This window comes from Schistocerca americana, chromosome 4 (genome assembly GCF_021461395.2).
Source record: "Schistocerca americana isolate TAMUIC-IGC-003095 chromosome 4, iqSchAmer2.1, whole genome shotgun sequence".
Classification (NCBI taxonomy): Eukaryota; Metazoa; Arthropoda; class Insecta; order Orthoptera; family Acrididae; genus Schistocerca; species Schistocerca americana.
Genome location: NC_060122.1, coordinates 752,321,392 through 752,336,148, shown reverse-complemented (window position 1 = coordinate 752,336,148; position 14,757 = coordinate 752,321,392). Strand labels below are relative to the sequence as shown.

At 42.5% G+C, this 14,757-nt stretch overlaps 1 non-coding gene across 1 annotated transcript; it reads right to left on the bottom strand.

Moving 5' to 3' along the window:
• Positions 1–12,954: 12,954 nt before the first annotated feature.
• Positions 12,955–13,029, bottom strand: Trnas-uga. The gene has a single exon. It is a non-coding gene; the product is annotated as a tRNA-Ser (tRNA).
• Between the last annotated feature and the right edge of the window lie 1,728 nt (positions 13,030–14,757).

The window sequence follows — 14,757 nt, the reverse complement described above, 5'->3', positions numbered from 1 at the left end:
TCTAAACGCTCTAAAATTTTGTATACGTATTTTTTCCACCATTTACGTTGTCCTCTTGGGGCAAGTCACTTATGATGGTACGCTGATTTTTTTTATTTTCTAAGTACTCTTCAATTTAGGTACAAAGCTGTCTTCATATTTCGTTCGTTCTCAGTTACTTCAGTAAATGACGTTGCGGAGCACAGCATTAACCCGTAGCCTAGTGACTTAGTCGAGAACTTAACGCACTTGGTGAAGTCGCCACGTCTGTCCAGACTACTCCCTACCACAGAGGAAGAGAAACCAACAAAGTTAATTCTTTAATTCTAATCATACATTAGAACTCCCAGTAAATTTCCGAGTAGATTGATACCAAACTCAGATCGGTCAGTTAATTAACAAGTCGTAAATCTCAATTATACATTTAATACTACTAAACTAATTTTTCCCAGGCATAAAGGAGTTACTGGCTGTGAATGGGCATTCATTGAAACCAATGGTGAAGGTTTTCCCAGGTCCGTTGACTATGCCGAGTTATTGTCTACATAGAGGAATATTTGTTGCGCAGGGTAGGATAATTACGACATTCCCCATTTACATAATATAGACAACACCCAAGATGGCAAAATCAAGTTTGGTTTCCTGGCGGTTATTTCGAATAGTCGTTGAAGCCAAGCAATGGCGAAGGGATACCACGTCTTCCACGCTCTGGGGATCCGCGACATTCCGGGTATAACACCATAGTAAGATATTATGTAATTTTTTCTTCTCATTAATTACGCTTTGAATAAAGTGTATTTTTTATATGTGCTCTTTGATATATTGTACTATGTTTTCACTTTACTGACTAATTGCTTTGGTTGTATTTAAAAATGGATGAATTTGGTTAAATAATTTTGCATTGATTTGTTAATATGGGTAAATGCAATGTTTGCTTAAAAATGTTTGCTTGTAACTTGGTAACTGCTGATCCACACTTAGGCCTCTTGGTTCATGTTATGGTAAAACATGGAGTGGTTCCCCTCGAAAACGGAAGTTATTTAGCTCTCGCAAATTGCGGTTGGTGCCAGTGAAAAGGCGAACATGAGAGTCAGTCGGAGGCTAGCTACCGTACAGTTGGCAGCTAGTGACTGGAAGGTGCACTGTGGAGGTGCCGAGTGAGACTTTTAGTGCTTGGATTTATTATGCCAAAGCCTCAGGTGGATGAATGGATTTAATACAATGCTCTACGGCCTGAAATTACTATAAAATCTGATGATCGTCGCCATGAAGAAAGTAACAGACCATATCAATTACACCTCCAAGTCCATCTGCCATTATATACTCGCCACCAATAATGCGCAATCACTGTAACAGAGAGGAGGAATTATAGCTTGTAAAGTGATGGATCAGCACATCTAGTATGTGCAAATACAAGGTAATTCATACCTAAATTTATGTACCTACCTTGATTTGTTTCTCATCAAAATACCTCTCACGATCCTCTCCCTTTGAACAATGATTTCCTAGTGTCCAGAGTGTGAGAAATGATAATCGAAAAGAAAGACAATTATCTGATTAGTTTTGTTTGAAACTGAGTGAAAAAAGGCTATCAAAAAAAAAAATACTGTGTATTTAGGTAAAGTTGAGGAGGAAGTATGTGCAGCTTTTGTGAAAGCCTCCCAGTGATTGAACTAATTAATTTTAAAGTTTTGTGGGCTTTTAAAATTACTTGGTTGACTTCTGGTTTCAAAAGTAAAGAACTATGATGATAACTAACAGCCAACAATCCATTTTGAGGTTAGCTTTAAAGTAAATTTTCTTAAAAATGGTTTGAAATGCAATACCTGTTGAACATATCTACTGTAAAATCTGTTATTAAAATGCATACAAGGCGAGTCAATATTTCAAAAAGAGAATTCCAACAGTTGACAATCTTTGAATTATTCATGAAAGTGTGTTGGTTTGTTTTACAACAGTGGTCAAGATTAAGGGCCTCCCATTGAAAGTTGCTAAAAATACGTAAAGTTACTGGATTAACGAATATTCTCGCTGGTCATGAAATTTATGTTGCGTTTTGTGCACATTGTGTGCTAAAAAGTGTAATATCAGTTTATGAGCACCCACTTACTGTTTCATTCTCACTGAAGGTAAAGTTACTATGGATAACATTATCCATGAATACAGTTACCTCTTTGCTTTTAAAGAAAAGTGTGAATATTTATGCAAGTGAAATTTAATTGAATTTGTGCTATGTAGAAAGTATCTGACAAAATAAGACTAGGCCCATGTCCAATTTCCAGTTTATTATTGGCTTTCATTTGTTGTGTTGATGAAGTTACTCAGGTCTGACGAAGTACTTAAAACTGATGAGTGTAACAGTGTCTTTTGTGTTTGTGAGGACAGGCATGTTCTACAATAACTGTTAGTATCCCCTTTACTACATTTTTTCCTGCAACTGTGTTCATTGCACTTTCGGAGGAAAGAAGTACTGGCTGTGTTTTTCCACTAAAACGCTTACTTTTTCTTTAAAAGAAATGTTAGACATTTCTATGCCTAATTAGGCTGGCGACCGTATTCTATTTCCTTGGAGCAAGTGACTCGTTAAAACAGTTTCTAAATTGGATAAGTTACCTATGGTGTGTTTACGTAACTTCAATTTCATGTCCGATATGCAAAACCCTTTAGGCACTTCACGGCCAATTCTGCTAGAATCCTCACAGAGGGTAACGTTATACTGCATCTAAATACCATAATTTGTTATAAATATAGTATCAGTACACAAACGGTGCTGTGTATAGTGTTGTACGTGGCTTTCCCCGCAACTGGACTAGTTGTTCTGTTGGGGCATAGTGCGTAGTAAACCAAATTAAGTAACTGATAGTAAACACGCGTAGGCAGTTAATGTTATACGGGCCACCAATCTTGGAGGCAAGAGCTTGGCAGCTCCTTTCTGTCGGAGCAGCAGAAACGGATACACTCTCAACCTCTATTCGTTTGGCTACAAGGAACATTTCTTACACCGCAGAGGAGTATGGCACTTCATCGACCCAGTCTTTAATTAGCCGGAGGGCAGCTATCCACCGCCATTCCGGTGCAGTTTCTAAAGGTGTCGAGGCTGTGAGATTTATCGTACTGCAGTTACCGTCATTTTCTGGCAAGTATTGTCTTCCATTACCACGCTTGTGATGTTTAGAATATTACGAAGCACCACGCTACTACTATGTTTACGACTGTGCTGGTGCTAAGTTTACACAGCGATATACATCTACATCTACGTGATTACTCTGCTATTCAAAATACATTGCCTGGCAGAGGGTTCAATGAACCACCTTCAAGCTGTCTCTCTACCGTTCCACTCTCGAACGGCGCGCAGGAAAAACGAGCACTTAAATTTTTCTGTGCGAGCCCTAATTTCTCTTATTTTATCGTTATTATCATTTCTCCATACGTAAGTAGGTGTCTAACAGAATGTTTTTGCAATCGGAGGAGAAAACTGGTGATTGAAATTTCATAAGAAGATCCCGTCTCAACGAAATACGCCTTTTTTATGATTGCCACTCCAATTCACATATCATGTCTGTGGCATAATCTCCCCTATTTCGCAATAATACAAAACGAGCTGCCCTTCTTTGTGCTTTTTCGATGTCATCCGTCAGTCCCACCTGATGCAGATCCCACACCGCACAGCAATACTCCAGAATAGGGCGGACAAGCGTGGCTTAAGCAGTGGTTGCACCTTTTAAGTGTCCTGCCAATGAATCGTAGTCTTTGGTTTGCTCTACCCACAACACTATCTATGTGATAGCTTAAAATTGGGTTTTTGTGATTGTAATACCTAAGTATTTAGTTGAATTTTCTGCCTTCAGATTTGTCGGACTAATCGTGTAATCGAAATTTAGCGGATATATTTTGGTACTCATGTGAACAACTTCACACTTTTCTTAATTCAGGGTCAATTGCCACTTTTCGCACCATACAGATATATTATCTAAAGCATTTTGTAATTCGTTTTGGTCATCTGATGACCTTACAAGACGGTAAATGACAGTATCATCTGCAAACAATCTAAGAGGACTACTCAGATTGTCTCTTATGTCATTAATTTAGAGCAGGAACAACAGAGGGCCTACAACACTTTCTTGGGGTTTACCGGATATTACTTCTGTTTTACTCCATGACTTTCTGTCTTTTACTACTAACTGTCTGACAGGAGATCACGAACCCATAGACAGGCAGTTTGGTTAGAAAACACTTGTGAGAAACGGTCTCGAAAGCCTTCTGGAAATCTAAAATAAGGATTCAATTTGACATCCCCTGTCGATAGCACCCATTACTTCATGAGTATAAAGGGCTAATTGTGTTTTAGAAGAACAATATTCTCTGAATCCGTGCTGACTATGGGTCAATAAATCGTTTCCTTCGAGGTAATTCATAATGTTCGAACACAGTATATGCTCCAAAACCCTGCTGCAAATCTACGTTAGTTATATGAGCCTGTAATTACTCCTATTTGCCTTTTTTGGTATTGGTGTGACATGAGAAATTTTCCAGTCCGTAGGTGAAGATCTTCCTGTGAGCGAGCGGTTGTACATAATCGCTAAATATGAAGCTATTGTATCAGCATACTCTGAAAGGAACCTGACTGGTGTACAATCTGAACCGGCGTCCTTACCTTTGTTAAGTGATTTAAGCTGCTTCGCTACAACGAGGATATCTACTTCTATGTTTCTCATCTTGGCAGTTGTTCTTGATTAGAATGCAGGAATATTTACTTCGTCTTCTTTGGTGAAGGCGTTTCGGAAAATCGTATTTAATAACACTGCTTTTGTGGCACTGTCATCAGTGACTTCGTCGTTGTTATCGCGCAGTGAAGATATCGATTTAGTCTTGGCACTGGTATTCATGATCAGATTCTCTTTGAGTTTTCTGCCAGATTCCGAGACAGAATTTCGTTTTGGAAATTATTGTAAGCGTCTCGAATTGAAGTACGCGCTATCTTTAGAACTTCTGCGAAAGTACTTTGCGCATCGACAGGTGGCTAGTAAGCTCTATTGTCCGACCCCTGCTACTGTTGGCGTATTCTTGACTCACAGCTAGCTCCTTTCGTAGTAGTGGTTCTGTTAATTTATTTTTGCGCTCTCTCTGCTGACGGTTCTTTACCTTGAAGACGTTGTTGTTTGCGTGAACTTTTGATCTTCCGACTAGTCCTACGGCTAGCCCATCAGATGCTTATCTTTGAGTGATTGTTTAGGGAACTTGTGACACAGTTAACTCTCATTTACCTGTCCATTTCTAAACATATGATTTTTCAGACTAGCCCACTTTCATTGCTCTGTAGCTTCCCTGCTGCATCTCTTTGTTGATCAATGTTGTCGTAAGTTACGAAACACCTGTTGTAAGGAACGAAGTCCGACACCTGCAGAAGATCAGTACATGAGTTATCAGCTAGGGAGCGGTGGAAGTCCATACATCTCTAAAGATTAATCCTCCCATCTTTTGATACTCTGTCTGAATTCTGACTCTCACGAGGAGAGACGAAAGATGGCCCTGCTACAGATGTTCACTCAACAAACATACGCTACAGACATGGGCGCCGGAATCTGGTGCTTTCATATATCGTGAATGAACAGCTCCTGCAGAGCTTCTCACGATAACACTTTGGAGAATCCGTGTTTATTCCTAAAGAGAATATTTTAGGTCTCAGAAAGATCTTAACAAAAGGCAACTTGTCGCCACCTTCATCAGGCAGACAACGCGTACTACCCGCTGTTGCTGTCACTAATTCAGTTACGAGTGTAAACAGTGCTGTGTAGAATAAAATAGCTCTGAGCACTATGGGACTCAACTGCTGTGGTCATAAGTCCCCTAGAACTTAGAACTACTTAAACCTAACTAACCTAACGACATCACACACATCCATGCCCGAGGCAGGATTCGAACCTGCGGCCGCGTCGGTCGTGCGGTTCCAGACTGTAGCGGCTTTAACCGCTCGGCCACTCCGGCCGCCAGTGTAGAATAAAAACGTGGTGAATGGTAATAGAACTTCAAGCTGTAATTAAAATTCTTCTAGCACTTAGCTTAATTGAGAAACAGAGATTTCGTATCTTATTCCATATTTATCGGATCTTTCTTGCGGAAACAAAATTGCTAAAATTAATACTATTAGTAGCTTAAGAAGCTGTAACTGTCACTTGGTAGCTAAAGCCTTGGATTCATCATTTCCCAATGGCCACTCCTCTGAAGAGAATCATGTATTATATTCTTTTCCATGGAAGACCCCGCGCCCTTTTAATGATGTGCGGGGTACAAGGGTGGATAAAAATATGGAAATACCAAAGAACACAACAAAACAACGCTTAACACGATTAGGAAAATAGTTCTTTTTTGAAACCGTTTCCAGTTTTCTCGCAATAAAGTCTTGTATGGTTTTCAAGGGAATCTTGGACGACAGTTAAGTCAGGTAACCATGATGAAGCTGGATACTGAATACGCACCCTTCTCTCCATGGCAGATCACAAAGACTCATCAATATTAAGATCAGGGACTGTGGTGGCCAGGGCAGATTCGACAGTTCATACTCGTACAGGCAGAACCAGTCCTCAACGATGCGAGGTGTGTTAACCGGGATATTGTCGTCCAGGAAGGCAGTATCACTAGTGGCAACAAAGATTGTACCATCGTATTGACCTGATCAGCCAAAATGGTCACGTAATCTTTGGGAGTATTGCGACCTACCAGATTATCCGTGTGGCTCGTGGAATTCAGCTGTTCGACTGCCCAAATCACCACTCAACCTCCATTTTTTTGGACTCTTGAGCTGTAAACTCAGCCAGAGGAGCCCCGCAGGGTAGCTATGCTGCCATTCACCTTTCTGACGCATTTCATACAATATAATACAATGTTTTTTTTGCCTACCATAGGTGAGTTTTGGGGCCAGCCGGGATGGCTGAGCGGTTCTAGGCGCTACAGTCTGGAACTGCGCGACCGCTGCGGTCGCAGGTTCGAATCCTGCCTCGGGCATGGATGTGTGTGATGTCCTCAGGTTAGTTCGGATTAAGTAGTTCTAAGTTCTAGTGGACTGATGACCTCAGAAGTTAAGTCCCATAGTGCTCAGAGCCATTTTTTTTTAGTTTTGGGGAAAAGAAGTAAAGAAGGCTTTATAAAGCGAAGTAATCTCTAATGGGCCTCCAAATATATTGAAGGCACTCATAAGACGGAGGGATCAGCGTATCCACCTATCTTGACCTCCCAAGTTCAGACGATCAAAATTTCTTTTTCGGCAAAATGTGAACTGCCTATCAGTGAGCGTCTCCATTGTAGTAATAATTAGTGATCACTGCTGCATTGTAAAGTTTTAGCGGAACCTCAACAACACTGGTAATATTAACTTTCTTTGAATAAATGTTTGGCCCAATTTAAATATTTCCTGTTGACCACAGTGCTTTAGTAGCTGGTCCATAGCCTACATGATAATTTCTGTTGACTTCTTTCGTAGTGCTGTTCTGCATGTGATGGAAATTAAAACTGGCTGCAGCTTATTTGTACGAATCCTCTAAACAATTTGAGCTCAAATGTTTTAAAAGAGGTCTGTATTTTTGTTCGCCATGATGATAAACAAGGTGTTTAAAAAAGAAGTGTCACATATTCTTACGGGAAGTAGTGGTGCTCAAACTTAGATTGCAAGTTCCGAGATTAATATGTCTGGAAACCAATACCTCTGGAGGTATGGGCGGTTTTAGCTGTGACGCATAATAAGTGGTATTCGATTATGACACAGTGAATTACGACCATACGTGCTTAAGGGCAGGTGTAATCCTCAAGAAGTCGTGGAGGTGAGGCATCAAGATTACTTCAGTAACAATGTTTAGGCATGAATTATACTGTGATAATTACCAGCGCTGTTGGAGAACATAACACTTGCAGAACGACAATGATTGTGTTTTATGAGCGATGGGGTACCAGCCCATCTTCTACGGATCGTGCGACAGTAAATCACCACCACGTTTCGTGGGAGATGGTTTTGATCAAGAAGATCCAGTAACATGGCGTTCCCATATATTGGACCTGAATCCGTTGGATTCATGTCTATGGGGACATTTAAAGGCATTGATGTAGGCCTAACCCAACGTCAATATGAAGACGTTACAGGACTGAGTGACTAATGCATGTGACGCGATCCAAATGGAGCCAGATGGAAAAGTGAGTTACTGATTACGAAGAACTACTGAGCGTTGTGTGTGCATGCATGGTAACCACATACAGCGCTGCCTATAGTTTCTATTTTTTACGTAACGCGCAGAGAAACGGAAATGGAAGGGCAGACTGGCCTATATCTCAGCAGGAGTGGGTTTGTGAATATTCCTGAAGCGTTTGATCTGATTACGAGTGAGAGTAGTGAATTCGGAAACCAAAGATGCTGTATGCCATCAAGCTATGAGTAGAATGTTGTGGAGGAATATAGAGTCTGACATACCCATTCATCCGATTAATATTCAGATGACAGTGGTGAATCGTAATGGCTGTGTGTGAAGAAAATACCCAATACAACTCATGAAGAACAGTACGAAGACCGAACTCACCCATCGTTTCGTGCCAATTACACAGCTGCAACAGAGAAGACAACAAGTTTACCTTTTAGCGGAACTTCTAGGTCAGGAGGACTTCATAGTAACTCATTGTCTTCAGTGAGGAAGGGATCGTACGTTATGATTTGCTTATTGATTTCTTTGTACCAATAGATGAATTATATCACTTAAGAACAATGAGAAATGGAAGAACCGTGCTATCATTCCTCAGCTACACGTAGTGACTGACATGCACTTCACAGACAAGAATACGTACTGTGTGTAGATGAGTGAATCTGTTGAGCTAAGTACAACCATGTGGAATAGTTCTGTTCACTCTGATAAGGGAAGTTCCATTTCATCCTTTCTCAAATTTTGAACTCATATTTCACAGTAATTGAGGTACTCGATAGGACGAATGGACAGAAATTATTCATTAATGCAGCCTACAGATAAAAAACAACTATAATCTCCAGCGATTTATCACTTTATCTCCTACGGGTAGTGAACGATTGATTTTCTCATCACGCAAATCGGAGTAGTTGACTCTGTTTCGAGTGCCAGAACGGTCGATCTTATCGTACTGCACGTACTTGTTAGTACACATTCCTTAGCTAAAAGAGATAATAGTGGTGAATTTTCTAGGTACTCAGTCGCTAATTATTCACTGGATAACAGGGCCGAAGCTGCTGGTTACATTTTCCAAACAATTTCTGTCTTACAACGTATGTCTCTGCAGCTAGTCATCACGTGCAAGTACTGTGACTTTTAGGGAACTGTTATCCAGATAGTTCGTTTTATACGTTAGGCGGATTCAGCTCCTATGGACTCTGCTCAACAGATGTCTGACACGGAACAACGTGGCAAAGGAAAAAGCAATTTCCCACAACAGTCCTCTCAAGTCAATGCAAGAAACACTAATTATTTTTCATGCTTTGCAATCACCCTCCATCTAAAAGATGCTCTACACTAATTTCAGTATTTATAAAACTACCTGTTAAATAATATTTGCTTTGCAACTAGAAGAAAAACAGCGCTCTAGGTCGACTTTGGTCTTTAACGGGACACGCTGTAAGTGGATTAGGTTGGCACCACTAAACAGTAGCAAAAATACCTGGAAAGTGTACTGTGAAATACCAGAAAAAGCTCACGTTATTAAATACGTCATCCTTATAGCGTCGCATATATAGGATGTCCAGGGAAGGAGTCACAATATCAGAATTACATATCTCCAAAATTAACGAGCATAGTAAAAGGTATGTTTATTGCGAAAGCTGTAAGAATTTTATACAGACGTTATACAGGAGTATCGGAAAAGTTCGGAAAACTGCTAACAGATGGCGCTGAGCGATGTGCACCTTCTACAGTATCACAAGATGTCAAATTAAAACAGTTTTCAGCCGTCAAATTTCATCCTTATTTATTTCGTAACCTGTTTCAGAGTTTTACTGCGCCATCTTCAGGCCTCCGACTTGACATGTAGGAAGAATTTACCACGGTTGTCATCAAAACAGGGGCCAGCCATACTAGTGTTAGTAGATATTTGTTACAGTGAGCACTTCAACCACCATCTGCCGACTCTTAGATCTAACGGTCTGCAGATGGTGGTTGAAGTGATCACTGTAACAAATATCTACTAATACCAGTATGGCTGACCCCTGCTTTAATCACAACCGAGGCAGATTCTTCCTACACGTCGGTCGGGGGCCAGAAGATGGCGTAGTAAAACTCTGAAAATGGTTACCAAATAAATTAAGTTGAAATTTGACGGCTGAAAGCCGTTTAATTTGACATCCTCTATCGAAAAGCCTAGTCCAGAACCATCTCTAAAAAGACTAACAAACAGAGAATCCTACAGTATCAGCCTGCGTTGCAGGCACATCACAATATTGTCGAAATGTCTGCCACTCGCAACACGCACACGGTGTAAACGAACAATGAAATTTGCAGCCACATTCTGTAGTGTCACAACGGAAATTGGTTAAGATCCCACACAGAACGCCGATTCAAGCTCGTCCAGCGTTGTGGATTGGTTCCGGTTGGCAGAAAACGGAGGTCAATCGATACCTGAGGTAGTAAATTTGTAATAAGCCAACGCACTGACTCTGTTCCCAAATTTATCGTCAAGATAGCGAAACACGTGTTCAGTGCGATGCGGTCTGTGTGAACCACTCGGTACCTGGTCTATCCTCCAACGCTGGCTGTGTGGCCACAAATTGTCCTCAAATTGCAATGTAACGTTTACCAGCTATCCTTTCTCGCATGTAAAAAGGGTCAATAATGCCTCTGCTGTATACGCAGCCCAAACGGTAGCTTTGATAACTATTTCGAATATATTAATTCCTCAGAGACTTCTATGGTGAAAGGAATACTTCATATCTTTAAAACGAGTTCATAATGTGTGGACGGTTAAGCCATACTTGGCCAGTCATGCACCATCTAGTAAACCCAAATTCAAGAAGCTCTGTTACGATGAAACGTGCGACATTTTCGAATAAACTAAGTTTTTTTATTTCTTTACAATTTTCTCATTTTGAAAATGTAAATTTATGTTAGTTTCTTCAACTGGGAACTGCTTACTGATACTATTTCTGCCGAATTTGACTTCACATACTGGTTAATGGTGTGTAGTAGAGTAACAGTGCAGCAAGTAAACTGTTATACACAGCAAGTACATTTCCTTGAATGTAATACTTTTAAATCTGAGTATAATATTTGTTCCCGGGTATATAACCATGCTGTGCGTCGTACCTTTCAGGAGTAATTTCTGTAATTTCAAAAAAAGACTGCATCACACAAATGAAGTGGAGGCTATCATTTCAAAATCTAATATCGGAATGTTTCAAACCTTTATTACGGGGCTGGCTGGAGGTGAAAGTCTGAAAAGTGTACCAAGGTACAACAATTTTTAAGCCTCATCAAAGTGTCTTACTTGGCAGCAATTCGTTGCACCCATTACAAGAAGATAATCTGGCAATAATTGTTGTAGTGGAACTACGGGTAAGCAAACCTCTGGCCCGTCTTCGACTCACAGCATAGCATCGACGTTCACAGGTCGACTGCCTCCAGCAGAGGATCACTTGGAAGACGGAATGGCGAACCTTGGTCTTCAGTGATGAAAGCAGATTCTAACTGCACACAGGTGATGGTCTTTTTCGTGTACGAGTAGACGTAATCCCTGTGAGTGCATTAGTGCAACACACAACGGCCCACCCCAGGCCTTACGGTCAGGACTGCGATAAACTACACTACTGGCCATTAAAATTGCTACAACAACAAGAAATGCAGATGAAAAACGGGTATTCATTGGACAAATATATTATACTAGAACTTACATGTGAATACTTTTTCACGCAATTTGGGTACATTGACCCTGAGAAATCAGTACCCACAGCAACCACCTCTCGCCGTAATAACGGCCTTGATACGCCTGGGCATTCAGTCAAACAGAGCTTGGATGGCGTGTACAGGCACAGCTGCCCATGCAGCTTCAACACGATACCACAGTTTATAAAGAGTAGTGACTGGCGTATTGTGACGAGCCAGTTGCTCGGCCACCATTGACCACACGTTTTCAGTTGGTGACAACTGGGGAACGTGCTGGCCAGGGCAGCATTCGAACATTTTCTGTATCCAGAAAGGCCCGTACAGAACCTGCAACATTCAGTCGTGCATTATCCTGCTGAAATGTAGGGTATCGCAGGGATCGAATGAAGGGTAGAGCCACGGGTCGTAACACATCTGAAATGTGACATTCACTCTTCAGAGTACCGTCAATCCGAACTAGAGGTGACCGAGACGTGTAACCAATGGCACCCCATACCATCACGCCGTTTGTTACGCCAGTATGGTGATGACGAATACACACACGCTTCCATTGTGCGTTCACCGCGATGTCGCCAAACACGGATACGACCAACATGATGCTGTACAAAGAACCTGGATTAATCCGAAAAAATGACGTTTTGCTATTGGTGTACCCAGGTTCGTCGTTGAATACACCATCGCAGGTGCTCCTGTCTGTGATGCAACGTCAAGGGGAACCGCAGACATGGTCTCCGAGCTGATAGTACATGCTGTTGCAAACGTCGTCGAGCTATTCGTACAGATTGAGATTTTCACTCTGCAGCGGAGTGTTGGGGTTAGTGTTGTTTAACGTCCCGTCGACAACGAGGTCATTAGAGACGGAGCGCAAGCTCGGGTTAGGGAAGGATGGGGAAGGAAATCGGCCGTGCCCTTTCAAAGGAACCATCCCGGCATTTGCCTGAAACGATTTAGGGAAATCACGGAAATCCTAAATCAGGATGGCTGGAGACGGGATTGAACCGTCGTCCTCCCGAATGCGAGTCCAGTGTGCTAACCACTGCGCCACCTCGCTCGGTGCAGCGGAGTGTGCGCTGATATGAAACTTCTGGCGGATTAAAACTGTGTGCCCGACCGAGACTCGAACTCGGGACCTTTGCCTTTCACGGGCAAGTGCTCTACCAACTGAGCTACCGAAGCACGACTCTCGCCCGGTACTCACAACTTTACTTCTGCCAGTACCTCGTCTCCTACCTTCCAAACTTTACAGAAGCTCTCCTGCGAACCTTGCACAACTAGCACTCCTGAAAGAAAGTATATTGCGGAGACATGGCTTAGCCACAGCCTGGGGGATGTTTCCAGAATGAGATTTCCACTCTGCAGCGGAGTGTGCGCTGATATGAAACTTCCTGGCAGATTAAAACCGTGTGCCCGACCGAGACTCAAACGCGGGACCTTTGCCTTTCGCGGGCAAGTGCTCTACCAACTGAGCTACCGAAGCCCGACTCACGACCGGTACTCACAGCTTTACTTCTGCCAGTACCTTGTCTCCCACCTTCCAAACTTTACAGAAGAAAATCTCATTCTCGAAACATCCCCCAGGCTGTGGCTAAGCCATGTCTCCGCAAGATCCTTTCTTTCAGGAGTGCTAGTTCTGCAAGGTTCGCAGGAGAGCTTCTGTAAAGTTTGGAAGGTAGGAGACGAGGTACTGGCAGAAGTAAAGCAGTGAGTACCGGGCGTGAGTCGTGCTTCGGTAGCTCAGTTGGTAGAGCACTTTCCCGCGAAAGGCAATGGTCCCGAGTTCGAGTCTCGGTCGGGCACACAGTTTTAATCTGCCCAGCGCACACTCCGCTGCAGAGTAAAAATCTCATTCTTGAAACATCCCCCAGGCTGTGGCTAAGCCATGTCTCCGCAATATCCTTTCTTTCAGGAGTGCTAGTTCTGCAAGTTTCGCAGGAGAGCTTCTGTAAAGTTAGGAAGGTAGGAGACGAGGTACTGGCAGAATTAAAGCTATGAGTACCGGGCGTGAGTCGTGCTTCGGTAGCTCAGTTGGTAGAGCACTTGTCCGCGAAAGGTGAAGGTCCCGAGTTCGAGTCTCGGTCGGGCGCGCAGTTTTAATCTGCCAGGAAGTTTCACATTCGTACAGATGGTTGTTGTCTTGCAAACGTCCCATCCGTTGACTCAGGGATCGAGACGTGGCAGCACGATCCGTTACAGCCATGCGAATAAGATGCCTGTCATTTCGACTGCTAGTGATACGAGGCCGTTGGGATCCAGCACAGCGTTCCGTATTACCCTCCAGAACCCACCGATTCCATATTCTGCCAACAGTCATTGGATCTCGACCAACGCGAGCAGCACTGTCGCGATACGATAAACCGAAATCGCGATAGGCTACAATCCGACCTTTATCAAAGTTGGGAACGTGATGGTACGCATTTCTGCCCCTTATACGAGGCATCACAACAACGTTTCACCAGGCAACGCCGGTCAAATGCTGTTTGTTTATGAGAAATCGATTGGAAACTTTCCTCATGTGAGCACGTTGTAGGTGTCGCCAACGGCGCCAGCCTTGTGTTATTGCTCTGAAAAGCTAATCATTTGCATATCACAGCTTCTTCTCCCTGTCGGTTACATTTCGCGTCTGTAGCACGTCATCGTCGTGGTGTAGCAATTTTAATGGTCTGTAGTGTACTATTCTCGTTCACTTTTGATGTCTCTGGAGGGCTTGGTACCTGGAGAAAGTTGTTACATTCTTTCCTTTGCCATTGTTGCAACAAAAAGGTGATTGTTGTACCTACAGGATAGTGCTAGCCCACACGCTGCACGCTCAACATGCTCTATATGATGCCTAGCGACTTCCCTGAGCAACATAACTGACCAACGCGACTCCTCAACCCCCAACTCTTACAAAACTACCTGCACTTAC